Source organism: Crinia signifera, chromosome 11 (assembly GCF_055691185.1).
Source record: "Crinia signifera chromosome 11, ASM5569118v1, whole genome shotgun sequence".
Taxonomy (NCBI): Eukaryota; Metazoa; Chordata; class Amphibia; order Anura; family Myobatrachidae; genus Crinia; species Crinia signifera.
The window spans coordinates 84,448,172-84,474,144 of record NC_139227.1 but is presented as its reverse complement, the minus strand read 5'-3'; the positions used below and the strand labels follow the sequence as shown (position 1 = coordinate 84,474,144).

Sequence of the window (25,973 nt, the reverse complement as noted above, 5' to 3'; positions counted from 1 at the left end):
TTTACAGTACATCCAAAACCATGCCATGTAAATGATCTCCTCTTTAAAAAAAACATATGAGTTTAGCCGACATCCCACACAGGCGCTGAACTCGGAGGCTATTCAATCTGTCCCCTAATGTTTCATATTTTTATTTTTCATGTTTTTATTGGGGACACTAAAACATCTGGTATAGAGGTTCTGTTAATTATACTAACATATATTCCTTTATTTTGTTTCTATATACAGTATGCCCCAACCATGCAGTGAACTCAGATTTTTTTGTCAAATTTCCAATTAAAAAGTAGCCTGTATATTTATTTTTTTATATTTCCTTTTTCACATGGATTAGGTAACTGCACTGGGCTATTTACAGACCAAGGAGGTCATTCTGATTTGCGAACTCACCCGTAAATTCGCACAGGGGGTCGATATTTAAGCAATGCGCATCACTTATACGCATGTGCAGGGCTTCTATGCCTTGCATAGTTTCTGTGGCACCTGAAGGAGGTGGGGCATGTAGGAGGCAGGCAGGGGCATTTGCATGTGAATGCTCTGCATTTACTGGGCGTATTTAAGAAAACACTGGGTGTGCCCAGCAAAATGCTGGGCATCCCTATGTGAATGAGGGCAGGTACCTGCCTTCCGGGGGCGGGTGGCTGCCGTAACCGGACATCAGCTGCCCGTCCGGTTCTCGGAGCAGGACGCCACAGATCCAAGTCTGCAGAGACTGACTTAGATTTGCGAGCACTGAAGAAATCATTTCAGTCCCGCACGCTACCCTGCGAATGGATGTTTATGAAAAATATCCACTGGCAGTGCAGTGGGTACATTCGCTGTGCAGAGGGGCCGGGCATTCGCATGCCCCGCAGGTGGCGTTACAAGGCACGCTAAGCAGCGAAATAATGCTGCTTAGCGAGCCAAGCAGAATGACCTCCCAAATTTGGTAGAGAAGGCCCCATTCTCATTGTCTCATCATGCTTCCTCACAGTGTATGATCTCTTTCCATAGATGTCCAATCAGTAGCAGATAGTGACTTGATACCCAACACAGACAACTCATTTTAGGGTTACTTCTGCAACACCAGAAAGCTCTATAAGGACCTACAGTATAACAAAAATGTGAAAGAAAAATCTAAACCTTGTGCGTAAACGGAACTCTCAGCTGCTAAATTCACTGCAATGGAAAACCAATATCTAAAAATACTATATCCAACAAACAAATAAATGTAACTTAATTGCTTTGAGTACCATACAGATTTGTCATTACAGAAGGCCTCGCTCCTATTATTAAAAGGTAAGCTTTCAGTCTCTCAGATGATATGGGGAAAAAACAAATATAAAGTTATGTAATGTAATCTTGTTTTTCTTCTTTGGCTGTATCATGAAGCCACAAATACTGTAACTACACTCAATTCTGTAAAGATGGAATTTATCCATAAAGGTTTCTTTAACCGTTTAAGTTCCAACCGTTGAGTTCCAACTGTTTGAGTTCCAACCGTTTGAGTTCCAAAATTGCTGTAAGAGATCCTCAAAATATCCGCTAAAAATGTCAGTGTCGCTCACAGTGTTCTTTTAGTACATATAACTTCAAATACAGCCAAATCTATTAACTAAAGTTTAGTTAAATATTGGACCCCCCCCCCAAAAAAAAAAAAAAAACAGTCGCTGTGAGCGGCGCTGGCCTTTTTAGCGGATATTTTAAAGACTCTCTTACGGCAACGTTGGCAATGAAGGTTTAAGCTGGTTTGTTGATTTCATTGTATCTTGCACTGTTTTCAGTGTCACATATGACTAACCCTAACCCTAACCATTATTATTTTTCCAAGTTGGGGGGGGGGGGAGGGTTGCATTCGTTATAGTTAATCAACTGTGCATGTTTATAATATAACTTAGGAGGATTGGCAGCTTTTACCTTTTGACATTAGCCATGAATTTAAAGGTATTAGAGACAGATTCGTTCATTTGTGGCACAGTATTCCATTATTTTTTTTTTTTTTAGCTTATTTTATTATTCTATTAAAGTGATGTTTAAACATTGGTGCCTGAAATCATCTTAAAGATGATACTTGGATAATAACAAATCTGTCTATGATTATTCTGATTGTGTTTACTGCACCTACGAGTAACAGTAGAATGGAAGATCAGACAGCTACTATGACATTATCTTAATACATTTGAATCAAACATCTTAAGGATTGCTATAAATTATCTGACTTTTATGTTGTTTGAGCGTGTCGCCGATGTAACCAATTAGTGACTGAGATAAATCCCCTAGACTCCAGTTATGTAATAACATAACAGTCTTCGTGAAGCTCGATTGGTATTAGAAAACCTCTCTGCCATTACTATCACTTTGTGGTCTGTGATCGAAGGTAATACTCCGATTGTTTGTCCTAGGATAACGTATCAAATAAAGGCATCTGTATAACTATAGCAGGATTTCCACATATTTATTCGTATGTTTATGAATAGTTCACTTTTCTTGAGACCAAAAAAAAATTTGTGAATGCACTCAGAATAAAGTATAATTTATTGAGAGAAAGGCATACAATTGAATAAAACAAACGAATCACGTTGTTCTTACCCTTATCACTTTCTTTTTAAATGTTATGTTTTTTTAATTACTATATTATTATCTTAATATAAATTAGTAATCATAATTTTAACCTTTATAGTGTGCATAACACTGAGACAAAGCCCTTTCTCTTCTTTGCCTCACACAAATGACTTTAGCAATGTGGCTGTTAAACCATGATTCTAAGGCAGGGGTTCTCAAACTAGGTCCTCCTGACCCCACACAGTTCGCATTTTCCAGGTGCACAGGTGCATTCATTACTCACTGACACGTTTGAAAATATCCACAGGTGCAGCTAATTATTTCACTTGTGAGGAGACCTGCAAAACATGCTCTGTGTGGGGTCCTGAGGACGAGTTTGAGAACCTCTGTTCTAAGGCAGTGGTTCCCAAACTGTGCGCCTAGGCTCCCAGGGGTGCCTCGGGACACTTGCAGGGGTGCCTCGGGTTGGTCATCCAGGACCAATGCAGATTATTTATGATCAATTATTTCTGGACAAAACCAGTGCTGGTGGCTGCCAATCATAAAATGTGTACAATCAACCAAATCCTGTCCTTTACCACATAAATGAACCTAAGAAGCACATATAAACCCAATCTACTAATTTGATATATATTTTTTTTGGACCTAGGGGTGCCGTGGAAAAATTCTGATACTCTGGGGTGCCGTGATTAGAAAAAGATTGGAAACCCCTGTTCTAAGGGATAGATCTTGGAGTCACAGTAGCTCTGCTTTTTCCTTTTTTCCAAATTGCAGCTACTGTACTTTAGGTACGGCCATTTCTACATGCAATAATATGATCAATGCAATTACTTACTTTGAGAACTTTCTCTAACGTTGAAAACGTTAGAGAAAGTTCTCTTTGAAAATCTTATCCAGCATATCTGAAGTTCACTATTTCTCCTTTTCCATTAAAGCTTTCAGAGGTTGGAAATTTTCTTTTGAAGACCTAGGAGCAGCTGCCGTTATTGCGGGTCTTGGCAATTCTATAGCCAGTCTCCAGAACCCTCCATCAGACGGAAGGGGGCATGCTCGCATGCCCCCTTCCATCTGAGCACACCGCCGCCCTCTGCCACCTCCACACCGTTCCCCTGTCATTGCCCGCAGCCCCCTGCACCCCTCCTTAACGCTACCCATCTCCCTGAAGTGGAGACGGGCAGGGATTTCGCTACCCACTGCCAAGTGATGGGGACGCGCGTGCATGTGAGACACTTGCGCATCCCCGTCAGATCTCGCCAGCCCCCTTGATGACCACAAAACAGGATGGCCTGCCTCTAAACAGGTCATAGCAAAATAGATTGCTTCAGTGATTTTCACAAGCTAACATCTGGGGAGGAAAAAACTGTTCCCCGCAATAAGGTCTGTCAAGATATGCCATGGGCCCTGCTACTGGGCGCATGGTCAAATCCATGCACAGGGTATCCAGGTGACCTTGGACCGAGGTAATTGCCAAGTTGGTGACGTGTTGACCCAGGTTGAGGTGCGGTTTGAAAGCACCAAAACTTATAGCCAGGTCGACCAACCTGGCCATTAAACCCGGGTTATAAGAAGAGTCAAACCCGGGTCAACCTCTGTATAATGGGAAACCCAGGTTTAATATGAAGCGTCGGACCCAGCATTGAAATCCCAGGTCCGACTCAGTATTGCGATGTCAAAGGGTATTTCATTAAATGTTTGTCTCTGAATCCATTGAGGGAAACAACTGAACACCCCACACTTCATTTAATTTTGGTTTTATTGTTTGGTTTGTCTTGAAGAAAATATTAGGATTATTTTCCCATAGAAGATATGTTTCCCCTGTCTTGGTTTAACTTTGTGATATTTGGGGCATGATTAGAAAATAATTCAGTTCCTTGATGGATGGGGGGCGTGAAGAAGACGTGCTAGGGGTGTTCGCATGCAAACACTCAGTGTTTCCTGGGCAAAATGCTGGATGCTCACAGGAAAACGCTGGGTGTCCCTATGTGAACGGGAGTGGCTGCCCGCCCTGTTCATGTAGCAGGGTGCCACAAATCCAGAGAGTGTCTTAGAGTTGCGAGCGCTTAAGAAATCATTCGATTTCAGCACCGCACACAAGGCTGCGAATGGATTTTTATGCAAAGCATCCATTCGCATGCCTGCTGGGACATTTACCATCCAGCGGGGGTGGGCACTTGTGCAGGCGGCGGGCAACGTTTAGTTGCCTTGCAAAGCTGCGAAGTTCGAGTCAACCAGAATGACCTCCATAATGTAGGTATAAAAATCCCATTCAGTCAGTTACTTCACAATTAATGTTAATTTACATTCACTTCAATTCACAGGATACAGATGTCAGCACATTTCTGGATTGACATTCACCATAGAAATATGTAATTTCCCTAAGGCTTATAGTTTATGCCAAAGAGGCTAAGATTATATTTTTAACTGAGCAATTCAACTGAACTTTTCAATGACAAGTGTCAGTGAATAATATAAATTAATTGAAACAAATAATAGCCACTGGTTCTATTGTTTCCTTAACAATAGCTTAAGCATGAGGAAAACACACCAAGGCATTATTATTACACAATGTTTAGATAATGTGATTATCTGTCATTCTAGTTTGGTCATCATCATCACTGAGTCATTGTATCACAAATGCATGTGTTATTGTGTTTATATTAGGCATAATCTTTGAGCAATTATCTGTTATCCCAGCTGCAGTATGGAGAAAAGTCCATTGTAATCCCTTACTATTACATTTCACCACAATGTCTTCAGTGTCTTGCAAAATTATTCAAACCCTTGAGTGCTGCCACAAAATACAGGGAGATACTCTTCTTCAGTATGCTAAGAAACAAATGCTATGGAGAAATTTCTCCTTTAAGCAAGACAATGAATCCAAGGACAAGGTCAAAGAAACACCAGTGCACTGTACTTGAACACCAAATGGTCAAATGTTCTACGATGATGTAGTCAAAGTCCAATCTCACTTCAATTGAAAATCATTGTCACAGGACACTTTCTCAAGACAACTTGAGAAAGTCTCCCGTTGCCCCAAGGAGACAAAACATGTCGTTTCTGCCGAGTGAAGCTCCATCCATCTCTCTGTTCTCCAGTGATTAACAGTGCGCCAAAAGTATTGATGCTAGTTGTCAAGTCAAATTGCTAGCATTTACTAAAGGTCAGTTTTGATGTCTTAATATTTATCCTTGACATTACAAATTACAACCTGCCATGGCCTGATCTATATTGGAAGCTGGTTCTATTAAAACAGCTATGGATTAGAGGCTATGGGGGAAATTTACTAAGATGTGTATTCTACTTCACATGTGATGTTGCTATGGGCAACCAATCAGATCCTGTCTACTATCTTCTAGAGGGTGCTAAATAAATAAGTAGATTCTGATTGGTTGCCCATAGCAACATCACATGTGAAGTAGAATACACGTCTTAGTAAATATCCCCCTATATTTTTCATATTCAATTAAAGGTGCTTTATGTTATTTAAAGCACCATTCAACTGACACCATAGTGACAGAACATTGTAGATAATAATCTATTGTATACATTTACATATAATGCTACATGTTTAATTGTTTAAGAATGCACATTTAATAGCAGAAAGTTGTATGAAAATAGTACCAAATAGATATAAAGTGATTGCTGATTGTGGTTATTTTTTTAAGTTGTCTTGTTTCATGATATATAAATCGCAAGTATAAAATGTTCTTGTTATTACTATTGTTAGTACTAGTAGTAATTATAGTAGTTAACACAATAGATACAATTATTAAAATTGTTTTATTTTGACAGATAACATTTTTATGAAGTATGTGTCATGATCCAGACTAACTACTCTCAAATTTTATCAATTTATCTTGGAAATTTCCTCTGCCTCCTATGCAGCAGATTAAGACATCCTTTGCCAAAATTTGTGCCTTGTAAGCCTTCTCATTATACACAGTAGCGCACTCAGGGGGGGTTACTAAATACCCAGAAACCCCCCAGGAGTCTAAGGGCCCTCAACTGAAAGCTGAGGGTCCCCTATTTCCATGGGTAAAGGAGTTGGGAACCGGAGATATCTGACTTCAAAGCAGTGGTCCCCATCCAAGCCTGTTAATTGTTATTCCCAGTTAGATATTTCAGGTTTTGTCTAACTTAGAGTTTTTCTGAGGGTATATTCCAAAAGCTGGAACTCTTCCCCTATGAAGGATACTAGTAGCTTGTCTCTACTGTTCCCAGAACCAGAGATATCAGCCTTCAAACAGCTGGTTACTGCTCCAGCTCCACACACCTGTAATGTAGTATTATATACTCATGGGCAAATTGCTCTGCCTCCTGAACTCTGATCCCCTAGTTCCCAATACCATTTGGTAGGTGGGATTCTCTAGTTTTTAATTCCATTAAAATCTATTTCTGTGAACTGGAGATATCTGCAGTCAAGCAAGCTGTCCTCCCACCAGAAAATTATGAATAATGAGCCCACTCCACTATACACCCCTCCTCTGCATATTAAACATCCTCTACCACCCTGGAAGTTATGTATCAGGGCCCCTTCATTCAGCCCAATGCCCCCTTCTCCCACCATCTGTGCAGTAAAGGGGTAATTAGTGGAAATTACTGATCCAGGCCCTACATGCAGAGTGGTTGATATAATACCCCCTACCACCCGCAGGACATCAAAGCTTCCCCCACCCCTAACGCAGGAGGATCGGTAGGGGCCCCAATAAATTGCTATGCCCAGGGGTCTTACACTGCTACACTGCTGTTGACGCCCCTGTATGTATGTATATATATATATATATATATATAGTCAATACTGCACGGCGGCACTCAGCAAATAGAAAGGAAAACACAACGCAGGTAAATGTCCAAACGTTTTCGATGTATTAAAGTCACATCTTCATCAGGAACAACAGTAGTGATAAATGAACATACCTTATAACCCCACCAGATCACACGTGAATAACCCACGGGTTGCCCAGCCTGAACAGACGCGCCCACTGATGACTTCATCATGTCGTGCCGGTTACCATGGTTACATGTTCAAACTGGAAAAAGGTGACATGTGCCTTTAAGTAAACAAATCATCATGAAATCACATAAACAGAGGTTAATGCATAGCGGAATTGATCAATGAACGCAAGTAATCAACTTAAATAAACACAAGCGGCACTATGTCAGGTAACACGGGGGACGGAGGCGGAGTGTCAGGCTGGGTGTGCGTCAAGCACAATGTGTACAGTCATGGATAGTCAAAGTAAATTAGAGAAAGCAGTGTAATCCAGCCGATTCATTAAGGCCCCTCGGTGAGAGGGTGCCTAATCTATGAATCCAGCGGGCTTCTTTTTGTAAGAGGCGGAGGCCCCTGTCCCCGCGTCTCAGACGGGCTGGTTCGTGATCAATGATCATGTATTTAAGTGTAGAGATGCCGTGGCCAGATTGCACGAAATGTCGTGCAACAGGTTGCTCACTATGTCCACTGGCAATAGCTGCCCTGATAGCAGTCTTATGTGATGCCATCCTTTCGCGTAGTGTACGCTCAGTCTTCCCTACATAACTGAGTCCGCAGGGACAAGTTATAATATAAACAATGTATCTAGTGGTACAAGTGACGCGGTGGCGGATGGTGAAACGAAAACCAGTATGGGGATGTGGGAAATCACTACCCGTAGTGAGTGATGGACAGATCGCACAATTTAAGCAACGAAAGCAGCCCTTCCGTAATTGCAAGAAACCACCCTGTTCGGATGTCGCCTGTTTGAGACCAGTGATATCGGTCTTAACAAGGATGTCGCGTATGTTTCTACCGCGACTGTAGCATGGCATCACCCTAGTATCCTTCAGATTGAGATCAGGGTCGGTGCTGACAATCGGCCAAGTCGAATTGGTGATTCTTTTAATGTCATTACTGGCTACATTGTAGTGGTTAACCCACGGGAAGCGGTTAGATAGGGTCTTTTTGGGTCTGCAGATAAGGGTTTCAGCACGGGTCGACTTGAGTGCTTTGGTCTTAGCCAAAGCGAGTTGCGCTCTCTCGTACCCTCTTAGGGCAAAGTTGTCAATCATCCTGTCAATGTGTATGATGGCCATCTCTCTGTCGGAGCAAATGCGTATTGCTCTGAGGAATTGGGAGTATGGGAGTGAGAATTTGAGATTAGGCGGGTGAAAGCTAGTTGCATGAAGGACCGTGTTCCTGTCAGTAGGTTTACAGTATAATTCAGTAGACAGAATGCCTTCTCTGAGATTGACCTGGACGTCAAGGTAGTGGACCTGTTCTCTGCTTATGTCAAAAGTGAAACGTACTTGGTTCCAATCACCCAGTACGTTTCACTTTTGACATAAGCAGAGAACAGGTCCACTACCTTGACGTCCAGGTCAATCTCAGAGAAGGCATTCTGTCTACTGAAATATACTGTAAACCTACTGACAGGAACACGGTCCTTCATGCAACTAGCTTTCACCCGCCTAATCTCAAATTCTCACTCCCATACTCCCAATTCCTCAGAGCAATACGCATTTGCTCCGACAGAGAGATGGCCATCATACACATTGACAGGATGATTGACAACTTTGCCCTAAGAGGGTACGAGAGAGCGCAACTCGCTTTGGCTAAGACCAAAGCACTCAAGTCGACCCGTGCTGAAACCCTTATCTGCAGACCCAAAAAGACCCTATCTAACCGCTTCCCGTGGGTTAACCACTACAATGTAGCCAGTAATGACATTAAAAGAATCACCAATTCGACTTGGCCGATTGTCAGCACCGACCCTGATCTCAATCTGAAGGATACTAGGGTGATGCCATGCTACAGTCGCGGTAGAAACATACGCGACATCCTTGTTAAGACCGATATCACTGGTCTCAAACAGGCGACATCCGAACAGGGTGGTTTCTTGCAATTACGGAAGGGCTGCTTTCGTTGCTTAAATTGTGCGATCTGTCCATCACTCACTACGGGTAGTGATTTCCCACATCCCCATACTGGTTTTCGTTTCACCATCCGCCACCGCGTCACTTGTACCACTAGATACATTGTTTATATTATAACTTGTCCCTGCGGACTCAGTTATGTAGGGAAGACTGAGCGTACACTACGCGAAAGGATGGCATCACATAAGACTGCTATCAGGGCAGCTATTGCCAGTGGACATAGTGAGCAACCTGTTGCACGACATTTCGTGCAATCTGGCCACGGCATCTCTACACTTAAATACATGATCATTGATCACGAACCAGCCCGTCTGAGACGCGGGGACAGGGGCCTCCGCCTCTTACAAAAAGAAGCCCGCTGGATTCATAGATTAGGCACCCTCTCACCGAGGGGCCTTAATGAATCGGCTGGATTACACTGCTTTCTCTAATTTACTTTGACTATCCATGACTGTACACATTGTGCTTGACGCACACCCAGCCTGACACTCCGCCTCCGTCCCCCGTGTTACCTGACATAGTGCCGCTTGTGTTTATTTAAGTTGATTACTTGCGTTCATTGATCAATTCCGCTATGCATTAACCTCTGTTTATGTGATTTCATGATGATTTGTTTACTTAAAGGCACATGTCACCTTTTTCCAGTTTGAACATGTAACCATGGTAACCGGCACGACATGATGAAGTCATCAGTGGGCGCGTCTGTTCAGGCTGGGCAACCCGTGGGTTATTCACGTGTGATCTGGTGGGGTTATAAGGTATGTTCATTTATCACTACTGTTGTTCCTGATGAAGATGTGACTTTAATACATCGAAAACGTTTGGACATTTACCTGCGTTGTGTTTTCCTTTCTATTTGCTGAGTGCCGCCGTGCGGTATTGACTACATATTGACCCTGCTGGGTTATTTTGGAAGGCACCAGTACACATTTACGGACTTACCAGGTGTGCTGCCTATCAGTATACATATATATATATATATATATATATATATATATATATATATATATATATTTGCTCCACCCCTCACCCCTTCTGAAAATCCTGCAGTTGCCACTGATACATGCTGTAACATCTTCAGTTTGATTATGAGGCTATTACTAACTGCAGGCTAAATACTCACCTCAGGCTAAATACTCACCTTTGTGCTCTTCTGTGTGCGCAGTCTGAAGGTTCTTGATTGCAGCAATGTTGTCAGTACAATTAGTTAATTAAAGGTGCTGGTTTCAGAAATAAAGGGGACCCCTACTTCTTTTGTCCCCCATATTTTTGGAACCAAGACTAGCCCAAAAGCCCAGTGATGTTTTTTTAAATACAGTGGGACCCCAGGCAATTTTTCCCCTGTATTTTTGGAAACCAGGACTGGCTCAGAAAACCCAGGGATGGTTATGCTCGAGGGGAGAGGGGACCCACGCAACAGGTTTTTTTTTTTGTGCTATTATAACATCTTACATAGAGAAGCATTGCATGGATCTGGCTGAAAAGTTGAATCTGCTTTCGCGAAAATGTAAAAATTTTTAATTAGCAGCCGTTTCTGCGGTCAAAGACGTGTATTCGTGGATCCACACCTTTTAGGATTTTTGGATTGATGGTGAATTTGTGATAGTTAAAATGCGAATTCCTTCTATTCTGCGCAAAACAACCACTATTCTGCCATTTTTGGTGGAACGGTAAGATTGAATACCCCCCTAGCCTGCAGCTGCCAAAATCCTCAGTGAGTACCTCATAAGTCTTCTCTCCATCTGATCAGGTTAGCACTATTCCACCAACCACAGACTCCTGTCAGCTGATTCCTACAGCCAGTTACAAGTGAGCAAGGGGCATGAAAGAAGAGTGTTTGGCTCCAAGCTGCCCAGAACAATGACGCCTACTAGAGTAAGGGTCAAAGACACCTATGCTCTGCTGTAGCTCTTGGACCTCAGTCCCTGTGCTGTGAAACTACTAATACCATCTTGTGCCTGTCTGTTGCCATATCATGTGGTTTGATTCATTTCCCTGAGACTATAATGTCTGGTCCTCTAGTACTACTCTGGCACTTTGCTCAGCCTGTGTGTCCTGCTTGCTGGGTTAAGATCAGTTCACAAGTTCCATACTGTATGCATCTTGCTCATTGGGTTTAGCCTAGCTCTGCAGTTCCAATAATTTCCTTCTAGCTAGGTTTATCTCAGATCCCCAGTCCCAATTGTATCCCACTCCCTGGTTTAGCCCAGTTTACTAGTTCCAAGTGTATCCTACTTGCTGCTTGTAGCCCAGCTCACCAGTCCATTCTGTTCCCTGGATCAGTTCCAGTTCACCAGCTCCTAGTTATTAGGCTCCTCAGTTTTAGATCAGGCCACGATATTCAGTCCAGTTTCTATCAACTATTCCTGCCTCCTCTGTCAGTATCATCTGTCCTCATTCAGTCTATCTGCACAAACCAATACATACTACACCACAGGTGCATCTCTTCCAAAAATGTCTTCATAGCCTTTCACGTCCAGATCAATAGTACTCAGTGGTGTATTTATAATGGGTGTAATGTGCCCAGTTGCACATGGGCCCCTCAGTCCTGGAGGGGGGCCACACCGCACACACTGCACCCTTTTTTTTAATACTTACCCTCCAGAGTCCCACGATGAAAGCAGCAGTGCTGCTGGAATCACCAGTAAAATGGTGTCACTCCATTTTTCCGGAGGTCTGCGCACACGCAATAGAGTCAGAATGCTCTAGAGCTTAGACTCTATTGTGCTGGGCCGGCAGAGAGGAGGGGGCCTGAATGCATGAGGCTACACTTGTGCTTTCTCCTCTCTTAAAATGCGCTGGCAGTACTGTGGAAGCCCTACATAAAGCCCCCAAGCTTTCTGCATCTGGAACCTATTGCTGTACCCTGCAACAGAGTACAAACCGGGTCCAGTGGAATTCCCTGACATGATCTTATGTTTTTGCAAAATATGAACATAAATATGTAGCAATATGCAGTGAAATAGGTAACTAATGTAAAATTACTGTATGACATTTCAACTTTGTCTAAGATTTATAGACGGAAATAAAAGTTTAATTATCAGCCAGGAAAAAATACTTACATAATATTAACCAATCTAGTTATCATTATCACGGGTGCTGTGCTGGATGCCGGTCATACATAAAAATTAAATTTGCATATGAAAAATTTGCAAATATTTCCAACCACCGGCTTATTGCCAGCGATAACTGGATAACCGCTGGAAGCGTTACAAGTCCTATTACTCCCATTATATCAACCCCTCAGATGTGCACAACCCAACAATACTCCTTGGGCCTGATTCTGGTTCACTTGCAAACACAAATTCTCTCTCTAATGGACAAAACCATGGCCCTTATTCAGATCTGATCACAGTACAAATTTGTTCTCAAAATGGGCAAAACCATGTGCACTGCAGGTGGGGCAGATGTATAGAGTTAGATTTGTGTGACTTATTTTGTTTCTGGCTGCATTATTTTTACACTGCAATTTAGATTTCAGTTTCAACATACCCCACCCAAATTTAACTCTCTCTGCACATGTTACATCTGCCCCACCTTCAGTACACATGGTTTTGCCCTGCTTCCCCAAGTAAGTAAATGGGGGGGGGGAGCATTTTTCTTTTAGAGATGCCAATCGTGTTTCGGTCCCAATATTCAATTAGCTGCCCTACTACATAAGACAGATAAAAGCATGCCAGAAGAAATTAGAAATAGTATACTGTTAAACACTACATGCATGGCATGGAGAATGATACACACCGGTAATAAACAGCATTCCGTCTTTTTACTATCCAAGTGGGCATGGAGTTGGATATAAACCTGTGGCGAGCGTAGCGAGCCACTGAGCCCGAAGCGTGGCGTGGCGTGGGTTATTCACGTGTGATCTGGTGGGGTTATAAGGTATCGCCACGCTTCGGGCTCGGTGGCTCGCTACGCTCGCCACAGGTTTATATCCAACTCCATGCCCACTTGGATAGTAGGGGTATGAAAAGGACCCATTTTTCCCATTGAATTCCATGTTAAAATGGACTCAGTCCATTTTAACATTGATTCCTATGGAAAAATCGGGTCATCGCATCGCATCGCATCGCATCGAATCGCATGGTCGCATGCGATGCGATGCGATCTCCCGATCCGACCCGATTTTGAAATCGGCAGCCCAGATACTACATAAGTACCGAATATACCATATTTTGCATATATACAGACACTAAGCTATGTTATGTCAGTGGTATCAAAATGCCAAGTTAAGGAAGAACTGGCAATACTAGACAAACAGCTAAATATGGGGAGAAATATTACAACATCACAAGTATATGAGCTATGTCGGGTAAAAATAAATTTAGAACAAAAAACAAAAGGGATGCTAAAATGGCAATTAGACTTCCCAGATATTAAAATAAGAGAAATGCTTAAAGCATATAACCAACTAAATAAAATATTAGGTTCTACAGCATATGTAGAAATGCACCAAAAGCTTATGCATCGAGCCTATCTGACCCCTAAGATCAAATAATTGATAGGAGAGGCTACCGATGCAAAATGTTATAAGTGTGGGGAAGATAATGCCGAAATAATACATTGCATGTGGTCTCGCGGGGTATTGCAAACCCTATGGCAAGAGCTACAAGAGTACATAAAACAGACCCTAAAAATAGAGTTCATAATTACGAAAAAGTGGGCATTCTGGGGGCTATATTCAGCCCAGGAGCAAAAAGCTCACATACTACCTATTAGGAAATTACTTATTAAACTAGCAGCAGCTACAAAGAAAACAATACTAGCACAATGGATCAATGCCACCCCAACCCATATGCCCCTAGTACACCCTAGAATAATGCACTTATTTTGCATGGATTGGACAGAAACAACAACAAATAAAGAGAAACTGACAAAGAATTTCATGGAAACATGGCTACCATATATTAGGACGTTATTACCACCCATAAAGAATGCAGTGAGGAACTCATTTGCAGACACCCCTTGGTATAGGGAAGAAACAATAAATGAGGAGCCGCCCTTTTAGGAAAGCAAAAGAGAATATACAGGGGTAGAAGAAAGTGAGAGGGGATATTTATCTAGGATAAAGGTGTTATGTCTAGATGTTGTTCGCTCTTCTCGAAATGTATAAGAGATGAAGTGGTACTGGATTTTAATTTTGTACTGTGAATAATTGTCAATAAAATTATATATTAAGAGATGCCAATCGTGAGAATCCCGGGATTGAGCATTTTTTAATCCTGACTCCCGGATTAAAAAAATACCCTGGGATTCTGACAATGTCAACATTTTTTATATCCACATTATGCCACCATTGTTGACATCTGGGTCAACCATATTTTACAATTAGGAAAGATACAAAAAAAGTGTACAAAATATTCTCAATAAGAAGTATAACCATTCTAGTGTATATCCCTAATATTCTGGTAAGTAGAAAACCAAGGGGGTGACTCTACTCCGCTCGCTAAGCATCGGTCCCTCGCTGCTTAGTTAGTGAACGGCTTAACGCTGCCTGTCGACAAGCCGAATGCCCACCCACCACTGTCGAATCCCCTCGGAACCATGCAAAGGGTTGTGTACGAGAACACATCCTCTTGCATGACGTCATGCAGGAGAAATCATTTAATGGTTGACGACCATTAAATGATTTCTCCTGCCTTTACAAATAAAATTCAGTTTGAACTGGCATTTATTTACAAGCACTAGGATGAAAATGGGGCAGGCGGCTGACATCCTGCGGCTGACATCCTGAAGGCATCACCCTGCCCCCATACCCGGGGGGGGGGGTGGGGTGGTATGGCGGTCCGATAGGGGAAATCCCAATGGTCAGTATTCCAATGTCAGAATCCCAACTGCCTGTGCTCCGATAGGGGGCAAGTGCAAAGAAGCCCCTTGCCGGCTCACTCCGCTCGCCAAGTTGCGGGCTCAGCGGCTTGCTTCCCTCTCCACAGGTTCTATTCTCACTCTATGGGGGTCCTGGACCCCCACAAGGGTGAATAGCCCCTGTGGGTCGGGATCCCACCTATCGGGCAGTCATCCGGTACCCACCTAGGGGAACGTCGCCCATAAAATGCTGGGCATTCCCCAGGTCTGGCCCTGTGTCTGCCCCCGGCCCTTCCTCTCCGCAGGGAATGGCCCGGCAAGTGTGTAACTCGCTGAAGCCGTTCGCTGTCGGGGTTTGCACATGCACAAACCCCGACCATCGGGGCTAGGGAGAATTCGGATAGCTGCAAATCTGCACCCTACAGTCTACAGGAAGTTTAATATAAATACACAAAAAAAATTAATTGACCATTTCGGTGACTTTGCTGTCTCATAGGTCATGAAGTGTTAATCCTGCGGGAGCATGGCATACTTTACATGTGTGAATGCTTTTACTGTACACTACTTTATTTGACTGCACCTTTATTAAAGCTAGGGGTGTGGAATTGAGTTGAAGCCACAACAGCATTTCACATCTTATCACTCACCTTTATCTCTGATCAATATTTAAGTAAAGGGCTTATTTTTTCTAGATATCAGCCCTGTATCATTTCTTACGAAGTTCTGTATTTAGACTTAATGCCCACAAGTCACACAGTCACTCCGTCATTTCATTTTTGTTGCAACAACCGAATAAGGGGCAGATTTATCATCATCTGCATCTCAGGATGCGGTAATGCTGTAATGCATGTAAAGTTGGCCAAACTTGCAATGCGATAATTGTCTACATTGCACGGATGTATCAATGATCGCATGCAGGGACAGCGCTTGCGATAAAGTTCTGTCCTGTGGTGGGTTTCCGCAGTACTATCGGGTCATGCTGTGCATGTGAAACTGCCGACACCCAACTACCCATCATGACAACCCCCCTCGGCACCACAACCCCAACCACCACTGCTGATTTATAGTTGCTATCCAGGGATTGGCTGCTGAAGTGCTACTGGTCTTCGGGCTTCCTCCTCCTATGCACTACCGCTTTGCAGTATCACTTCACTGCACCAGGGGTCACGGAGCAGCACGGAGCCCTGGAGACTGGCAGCAACCACTGGAGCAGCAATCACCTGAGCCTGGGGAGGTAAGTATAGTTTCTTTCTTACACAGCTGATCACACTGGCCCTTGACCCAGAAACTATAATTATAAACTACAATTTTTAGAAAGCTCCAGAAGTGGCTGATGATGAGAAAGCCGGAGATCTGCTTTCTATATTCTTACATACTGGTGACACTTATAGGGATGTTTACTAAGATCAAATGGGCACAAATTTAGGTTATATGGCTACAAATCTCCCATTCTCGGCCTGGAATCGCACAAATTTACTAAACTAAAAAATTGCCCAATTTTCTCTTTTACAGTATGAATGAAAATCACATTAGAAAACACAAGTATCAATCAAAAGACCATCAGCCGAACTCGGCAGGACTTTCCATAGGCGCCAGGACAACTCAGAAATTTACCATCATTTGTATCGGCAAACTCTGATGGAAATTTAGCTCAACATAGGAATGCCAAATAGACCACCTTTTGCCATTTGAGTTTGCAGAAGCATGCACAGATCTGTCAGATCCATGCAATGCTTCTGTATGTAAAGGTAAAAGAAAGTGGTAAAATGAAAGAAAAAATGGTGTGGGGTTCCCCCTCCTAAGCATAACATGGGGGAAAAATTGAGTAGGGGTTCCCGTTATTTCAAGAACCAGTACCGGACTCTTGAACCAGATCCAAAAATATGGGGAACAAAAGAGGTAGGGATCCCCCGTATTTTTAAGACCAGCACCAGGTTCCATTAGTCAGTAAGGTAATGCCCCACTCAGGGAACACGTTTATACCAGTCCCTGTCCAGAACACTCAAGGGTCCATGCTGAATCTGTTGCTATGGGCAATTTAATCTATTCTCTTTTTTAGAAGCGTCAATAAATGTACCCCTTAAAGTTATTTTAGAAGTAAATAGTGATTTCGGTGTGAGCTAGTACAAAATGGTGCGTAATGGATATGGATTTATTCCATTACATGTAAGTCATAATTCGATAACAAGGCATCACTAATTGTTTAAGGAAAGAGCACGGTTAATAATCTCAAATCTGATACATTTATTGGAGCCAAACTCAACAAACATTCCAGTGACGTGGATAGTGTTAGGGCATTTCCGATAAGCTCATACAGTTATTGCCAAATATGTGGATTCCCTGTATAGCATGCGTTGTCTTGGTTGGCTTCCAAAGATTGCCAATGAACACAAACTATAAGTACATCCTTTATCACCATGGGATATTTAAAGATTGCCAAGAGACATTTGTTATATAAAGACACAGTAATAGTATCTTACATGTAAAGCAATATTTGAAAGGTGTAGTAGTTTATTATACCAATGTGAATCCTACAAGCCCTGAATGCAGTCCCATTTCATGTTCCAAAAAGAATAATAACCCCAATTAAAACATAATTCATTCTGTACTTTTGTAGCTGATGCTAAGAGTTATGTTACTGATTGTGTACTCTAGTATAGCAAGGATAAAACAGATTAAGTTATTGGTTCAAAGCAATACAGCCTTTGTTAAGTGATTTAGTATGATTCGTCCTCATTCAGCACGTCATCCATGAACATGTAGACAATGTAATATTAGATTATATTATTATTACCTCTGTGCTATAAGAAAAAACCCGAACAGTGCTGACATGGATATGCACCACAGGAGGACAGAACTCTGGCTTTATCTGAAATCTGGGCTGCAACGATTTGCAGCCCAGCGATCAGGACCATGATAATCATGTTGTTCTAAGTATTTTAACCATATCAGCATGGTTATAAAACATGTTTAAAGTTATAATACCGACATGGTAAAAAAGTTTTAAATAGCATTCCTATAGTGTCTGCATTCTTCGGGGGAACATTACACAATATATGTGCCCAGGTGTACATGTCAGCATTATACACATGTGCATCAGTATACACTGTTGGAGATTAGCTGAGTTTTGATAAGAGATGCACAGAAAAGATAGCCAGGTGAAGTGCCTCACCTGCCATAGACTTTTTACTCCAGAGTTTTGACTATAAAAATGATTCAAATAATAAAAATAAGATTTTTTTTTAGATATTATTAGTATTTTTTACATACTTTATTAGTTCAAAACTCTGGCATATACGTGAGTATGACAGGAAAGGCTGTGCCTCACCTGCCTCACTCCACTGCATGCCACTGCTGTCCATGCCGTAACTGGCAACATTCTTACAGTACAGTAACTACCAGGGCCGTCTTTTCATATGGGCTTAATGGGCACAGTGGCGTAACTATATATATTGCGCCCCCCCGCCAATTTTTTTCGGCGCGCCCCCCCCCCCCCTTCGGCGCGCGCCCCCCCCGATATCCATTCCCATACCCATACCCATACCCATACCTGTCGCGCTGCTGCCCGGCCGCATCTGCGTCACTGTCCTGTCACTCGCTCCCGGCGCCGGCTCCTGCTGATAATGATAAGTGACTCTTAGAAAATGGCTGCCAAAACTGTCTGCAATACGGGGGCAGCCATTTTCTAAGTGTCACTTTTCATTATCAGCAGGAGCCGGCGCCGGGAGCGAGTGACGGGCAGTGACCACAGATGCGGCCGGGCAGCAGCGCAGCGGGTAACTATAGCACCGCAGCCCCCCAGGCGCCCATAGTTACTCTGCGCCTCCCCGCCATGGCGGGGGCTGCGGTAGCTTAGTTACGCCAGTGAATGGGCACTTGCCCAGGGGCCCCAGGTGTATAATGGCCCTATGCTGATAGCTGAGGATCCCCTTTTTCCAGGGATACCAGAATTTTGAAAATCTGCCCTGGGGAACTGGAGATATCCAACTTCAAAGCAGCAGTCCACATCCGACCTGTTAATTGCAATTCACAGTCATATTTCTCAGGTTCTCTCTGACTTAGCTGGGACTCTCCTCTTTCTGTCGACATTAGCAGCGTGTCTCTATCATGCCCAGAATTAGAGATATCAGCCTTCCAGCTCCAAACATCTGGTGTACAGTTTTATATTTTTGTCAATGGATTTTTGTCAATGGATTTGTCAGAGCGGCTCCTGATCTCTAATCCCCAAGTCCCCTCCTGAAAGTTGGGACTCTAGGTTTTTATACTTTTGAAGGCTAAGAAATCCACAGGTATTTCCAGATAATGGCGATATCTGCAGTCAAACAAGCTGACGAATATTAAGCCCACTCCATTATCCAAACCTCCCATGCGTATAAAACACCCCCTACCTTACTGGAAGGCATTTACAAGGGACCCTTCATTCAGCTCAGTGCCCCCTTCCACACGTTAGTGTTCTCCCTCCCACCCCCTGTGCAGTAAAGGAGTAATTAGCAGAAGTTATTGCTCCAGGTCCAACATGTTGAGTGGAAGATAGAGCACCAACTGCCACCCGTGGGACATCAAAGCTGCTGCTGATAGCACCCCCCACCCCTAGGAGGGGAGAATGGGTAAGGGCCCCAGTGCATTGCTTTGCCCAGGGGCCCACACTGCTGTTAAGACGGCCCTGTAACTACCTCTCTTTTTTTAAGGGCTCAGAAAAATATGATTCAATGCTGATTTTGTATATAGACATAGAAATATGTAGTACTTCAAATTGTAAGGATAGTCAGCCTCAAACTTTTTGTTAGTCAAACATATTTGAAGTGGCTTCTATTAACTTTAGTAATTTACTCTAGGTGCTATATTATTGCATGTAAGATTTTTTTTTTTTTTATAAATATTGAGTTGATGATATCACCAATTATAAGCAATAACATCAAGACAATACCGACTGCAGAATCCCGATGGTCAAAATCTTGATGACTTCTGACATTATATGAATATCAGGCAGTGCTATTTTTCAGCAGGAACCATCAGGAACTCAGTTCCTAAACTTCTAATTAAATATGACATCATCAAGAACTGGGTTCCTGAACCTGTTCTGGGCCAAAATGTACTGTCCAGTTTTATTTCAAGGTCAAATGTGAGTGCCTTTGTGTCTAAATACAATATATACATCTCTCTCTCTTTTTATTTAATCAATACAACCCCAGACCCGGAGTTCCTGGACCTATTTTTCCCGAAAAATAGTACTGTATTAGGGTTAGGCACTTAGAGAAGGTTAGGCTGCCAAAGAGACCAGTTAGGGTAAGACTGCATGAGAGCAGGGTTAGAGATTAAATGCTCACCCAATTTTGATGGGATTTTGACCATTGAGATTCTCCTAGTTACATTGTGACTATTAGGATGGTTCACCACCAGGATATCATACCCAACCCGATCGGTAATCGACCAAACTGCAAATTCGAATCCTAGGGATCACTTTTGACTAACCTTTTTTGGTTTGCATTGGATCCCCTCAGGAGATCTATAATGGGTTTGGTTCAGATTTCTGGAGAACGGGATTGCACATCTCTAGTCTGATATTGATCTGCTGACCTCCTTCTTACTGCAACTATTTCCCTTCTAAAAGAACTATTATGGTATTAGCCAGGACATTATTTACAGTTAAACATATGAAAAAATGTCGGGGAAAAAATCTCTGAACTAAAGCGTGGTTTTCCTGTGTGGGAGTACTACAGGTTCCACCGAAAAATATACTGTTAGATTAATTGGATTCAGACAAGAAAAAAAACTTTCTTTTGTTATAGTGTATACTTCTTTAGGGTAGACTAGATGTGCCCAGTGCCAAACTTCCCATTAGGCAGATGTTCGGGGGCGGCACTTGGATGCTTGTGATATTACTGTCAGCCTGAATTGTACCAGTAACTGCAAAATATCCACTGTACTGTACCATATTCCATCTTGAATAGAGTATAAATGGATAGTATATGCAGATACTGCCCCTGTAAACTGTCCTACTTGGTAAATATGTATACATAATAAATAATCAAAAATGTCAGTTAGTGGCTTTTTATTAAACCAATAAATTGGCTATTATGAAATGAGGGCTTATAAGTAATCAATAAAAACAATACAATTATGCGTGGAGGGGTTGTTTTTGTTGTGCCTTAGGGCACCCTCACCCCTAAATCTGCCCCTCGGTGGGCCAAGTCATTGTTATCTCCTGTCAAATTCTATGTCTCATGAGGAAATTAAATTTGAATAATATACTACAGGTGGAGTAGCCATTATCCATACTGCTCTCGGCACCGAGAACGGGATGTGCGTGCGTGTGAGCGGCTTGCGCGCCCCATTCATGGCAAGATTAGTGAGATGTGAAATTTATTTATTTTTACATTTTTGAGAAGCATTTCACGGATGCTAGAGGCTCGTACATATTTATCTGCCGTAAATTAGACAGCCAGTTACGAATGGCTTCGCCATTGGAGAATACGAATCAGGAAAATACATCAGTTTAGTAAATTTGACATAGTCTCCATTTGTATTTTTAGGCGAATATGACCGATCCGGGTCAAAGCCACTTGTACCACGGATCAGCCATAATCAGTAATCTTAGTAAATCTGAGAGAATGATAAATTCTAAGAAGGAAAACATTGTAATTATAGTCAGACTTCTAGAACACAAGAGAGATTATGCTGTGAAAAGATACTTGTTATGTCTTTTTGTATTACATTTAGTAATATATTAGAGATACTGTAGTAATGGGAGCCACAGAACATTTGGACATACATGTCTATACTGTTTTAGGAAGTTCTCCAAGTAAAAAGCAGACCATAGTATAGAATGAATGGACTCTGATCTGCCTACTTACTCTTTGGCCCTGATTCTTGTACACATGGAATGGGGAAAATTCATCCATGTTCTGATGTTTGGGGGTCTGCGCATGTTGAAGTGTGTATTTGCACAAGTGCAGACCCCAGCAACGAATGGCTTGGGTGAGTTACACACTCGCCGGGCCTTTCGTTGTGGGGAGGGAGGTCCAGGGCAGATGCGGGTGGTGATGGAGCTGGATCATGGGAACACCAAGCGTTTTATGGGTGTTCCCATGAAAACCCTGGGCGTTCCCATAGATATGTGGGTGGGATAATGCCTGCCGGACTTTTTCGTCATAGCACTCGGAAATAAAAGTCAGTTTTCACTGACTTTTATTTACGAGTCGACAACCATCGAATGATTTCTCTTGCTAGCGAAGGCAGGCGAGGGGCTGTGTTCCCGCAACTTACCGAACCAACCTGAATTAGGGCCAAAACGTGATACACCTGAATTAGCCCCATTGTCCATACTCTGTGTCCATTGCAATGGGTCTTGTGACAACAGTTGCAAATTGGTTTTCCAGGAGCGGCCAGGTCAAGGACTGCATTTACTTGGCTATCCAAGCTGTCTTGCCACGGGCAGCCTAAGTAAGCTTAGATTTACTAAGGCTGCAGTCAGAGGGACTTTGCAACTGATGCTTGCAATGTTCCTCTTAAACTGCAATCACATTGCACTTTGATGCAATCAAAAATGCAGGAAGGAAGTGGTATGCAAGCAGGAGGTGGTATGCAGGCAGAGGATGGTATGCAAGCAGGGGGTGGTTTGCAGACAGGAAGTGGTATGCAGGCAAGGGGTGGTTTGCAGACAGGAAGTGGTATGCAGACAGGAGGTGGTATGCAGGCAGGAAATGGTATGCAGCCGGGGCTGGTATGCCAGCAGGAAGGGGTATGCAGGCAGTGGGTGTTATGCAGGCAGAAAGTGGTATGCAGGCAGGAAGTGGTATGCAGACAGGGGGTGGTATGCAGCAGAGGCGTAGGGAGGGCGGAGCCACCGGAGCTCATGCTCCGGGCGCAGATTGGTGGAATGGCGCCACGGCCCGCCCCCCCCTCACCTCCCTCCCCCCCTCCCCTCCCTCCGCAAATGATCCCCTACAAGTATAACTTACTACACTAATGGCGGGCAGTGTGTGCCGGCAGCTGCCCTGCCCGGCGCCTAGCTGCTGGTCCTACTCAGCGTACCTACAGCCTGATGTCTGTTGCTGGACGCTGCTTGAGATCAGACAGGGCTGCAGGTCCGAGCACAGCACACAGACACAGGCATGACGCTGGTGGTGCAGGCTGCTTGTGTTCTCCGGGGCTGCAGACAGAGGATCAGAGGCTCACAGTCCCGGGGAAGCAGCTCGCGTCTGACACTTCTCACCTGCCAGCTCCGACAGCCAGCGTCTCCCTCCCGTAATGTAAAGTATTAACTTTAACCTTTGACTTGTGCACACACATCAGCTGACCCCCGGTATTGCCGCTGATGAGTGCACACAGATGGGAGGGAGGAGGGGGAGTGAGGGGAGGAAGCTACAAATCTCTGTCCCTTAATTAAAGTAAGCATTCCCCCAAATACAGAAGTAAGAGACACAGGATAATGTGGTGGTGTTATCATCACTAGGCTGCCTAGACATTACAGTGTCTTATATAGCGCAGTAGATTGCGTTACAGTGTCTTATATTGTGCAGCAGATTCTGTTACAGCGTCTTATATAGCCCAGCAGATTCCGTTACAGCGTCTTATATAGCGCAGCAGATTCCGTTACAGTGTCTTATATAGCCCAGCAGATTCCGTTACAGTGTCTTATATAGCGTAGCAGATTCCGTTACAGTGTCTTATATAGTTTAAACAAAGGAATACATGGCACAGATACATTGACGATATAATATTTGTTTGGGATGGGGATGATGAATCCCTCAAATGTTTCTGTGACCATTTGAATAATAACACCTTAAATATCGTCCTCACATACAACATCAGTACTGAACAGGTAAACTTTCTTGATCTTACAATCTATGTGGAAGGGAATGAATTAAAAACTAAAAATTACATTAAAAAAACAGATTGTAATTCTTACATAGAAGCCTCTAGTAACCATCATCAAAATTGGCTGAGAAGCATCCCTAACAGCCAATTTCAGCGTATAAGACGCAATTGCACTGATCAGGATCGTTATGAGGAGCAGGCAGTCCTCCTTAAGGATAAATTTGTTGTAAAGGGTTATGATGGAATACGAATAGAAGCCACTAAGGAGATGTGTAAAAACATGGACAGAGAGACTATGCTCTCAGGAAATAAAGAAATGAATCAACTCAAGAATACCAATATACCCTTTATTACACAGTATAATTCTCAATATAAACAGGTTGAGACAATAATTAAAAAACACTGGGGGATATTATCTAAAGATCCATCATTAAAAGGATTGATTGAGTATAAACCTAAATTTGTCTTTAGAAGAGCTAAGAATATCAAAGAGAGCATTGTTCGGAGTGCTATTAATACACCAAAGTCAAAAAGTAACATTCTGTCAAAAGGCTTCTATCGTTGTGGATGCTGTAGTTTATGCAAGATTTGTAAACATCCTACGAGCAAAATTACTCACTATACATCTAATAAAACAGGGAAACGTTATGAGATCAAGGACTTTATAACATGCAATTCCAAATACTGTATATACTTAATAGAATGCACATGCGGTTTACAGTATGTAGGACGCACTAAGCGACTACTTAAGATCAGACTATCTGAGCATGTTAGAAATATTAAAAATTGCCTTGAAACTCACACTATCCCTATGCATTTTAAATGTGTTCATGGTGGTAACCCCGACCACATTTTATCTTTTTGTGGCATTAAAATAGCGCCTGATGTATGGAGACAAAATGACAGGGATGCATCCCTGGCCAGGCTAGAAATGAGGACAATATATGAATTAGGGACCCTGGCACCACAGGGACTTAATGCAGAATTCGAACTTAAGTGGTTCCTCTAGCCTGGTATAAAACTCCCAACCATTCCCTCTATTTGTGATAAACGTACCCCTTCATTATTTGTTTATATCTCTTATATTGTTTAACTTTGTTGTAATCATTGTTCATATATCAAGCAGTTGATTCAATTGTTGACATTCTCTTTTTGTTTCCGTTGTATGTGCGTTATTGGGCAAATCACCTACAAGTTTGACAGCGGCGATTCTCCCTGTCAAAATGCGATATGCGTATCAAATGGGGACTTCCGTGTTTGCGTTCCATACAGCGGAAGTCCCGCTGACGCACTTCCGGAAACGGAGCTTACGGCGATGGACGTTAACAACAGACCTTTGGCGCCAAAGCGTCAAGCCAGATACACAGAACATTGCGCACGTACGGGGAAACCCGTGATGGATTTAACTCTGCTCATGTATGTTTTTGAATGTATTGATGTGAACTTATGTTATTATATTACCTCCGGAAGTCTGTTATGAATTGATGATGTTTTTTAAAAATCTTATTTATGTATAATATTTAATATGATGTATTGGTATGTATATTGATTTATCCGGGTTTTCATGCCCACCAGAGACCGGGGCAGGAAGGTTCCCACCCCCGGGTCTAGGGTAGGGTATATAAACCCTATCCTAACACCTCATAATCACACCCTGAGGAAGGATATACTTTTGAAACGCGTTGGTGTGTTGCAGAGGAAGGACACAGGTAGCTCCCAGGTTAGACTCTTTCCATCGGTCCCACCTTACCCCCACTCTATCCGGATGAGTGGGGGACTTTTTATGGTCACTATCTGGAGCTTACTGTCTTCCATCCTCTTTTATCATTGATTTTATATCTGGATTTTTTATTCATGTTTGAAAAAATACTTTTACAATAAATCACCACTTTTTTGGA

At 42.7% G+C, this 25,973-nt stretch overlaps 1 long non-coding RNA gene across 1 annotated transcript; it reads left to right on the top strand.

The window, feature by feature from the left end:
- Positions 1 to 768: 768 nt before the first annotated feature.
- LOC146046290 (uncharacterized) lies at positions 769 to 25,973 on the top strand. The gene is made up of 2 exons (XR_014465840.1): positions 769 to 1,275; positions 25,271 to 25,973. It is a non-coding gene; the product is annotated as an uncharacterized LOC146046290 (long non-coding RNA).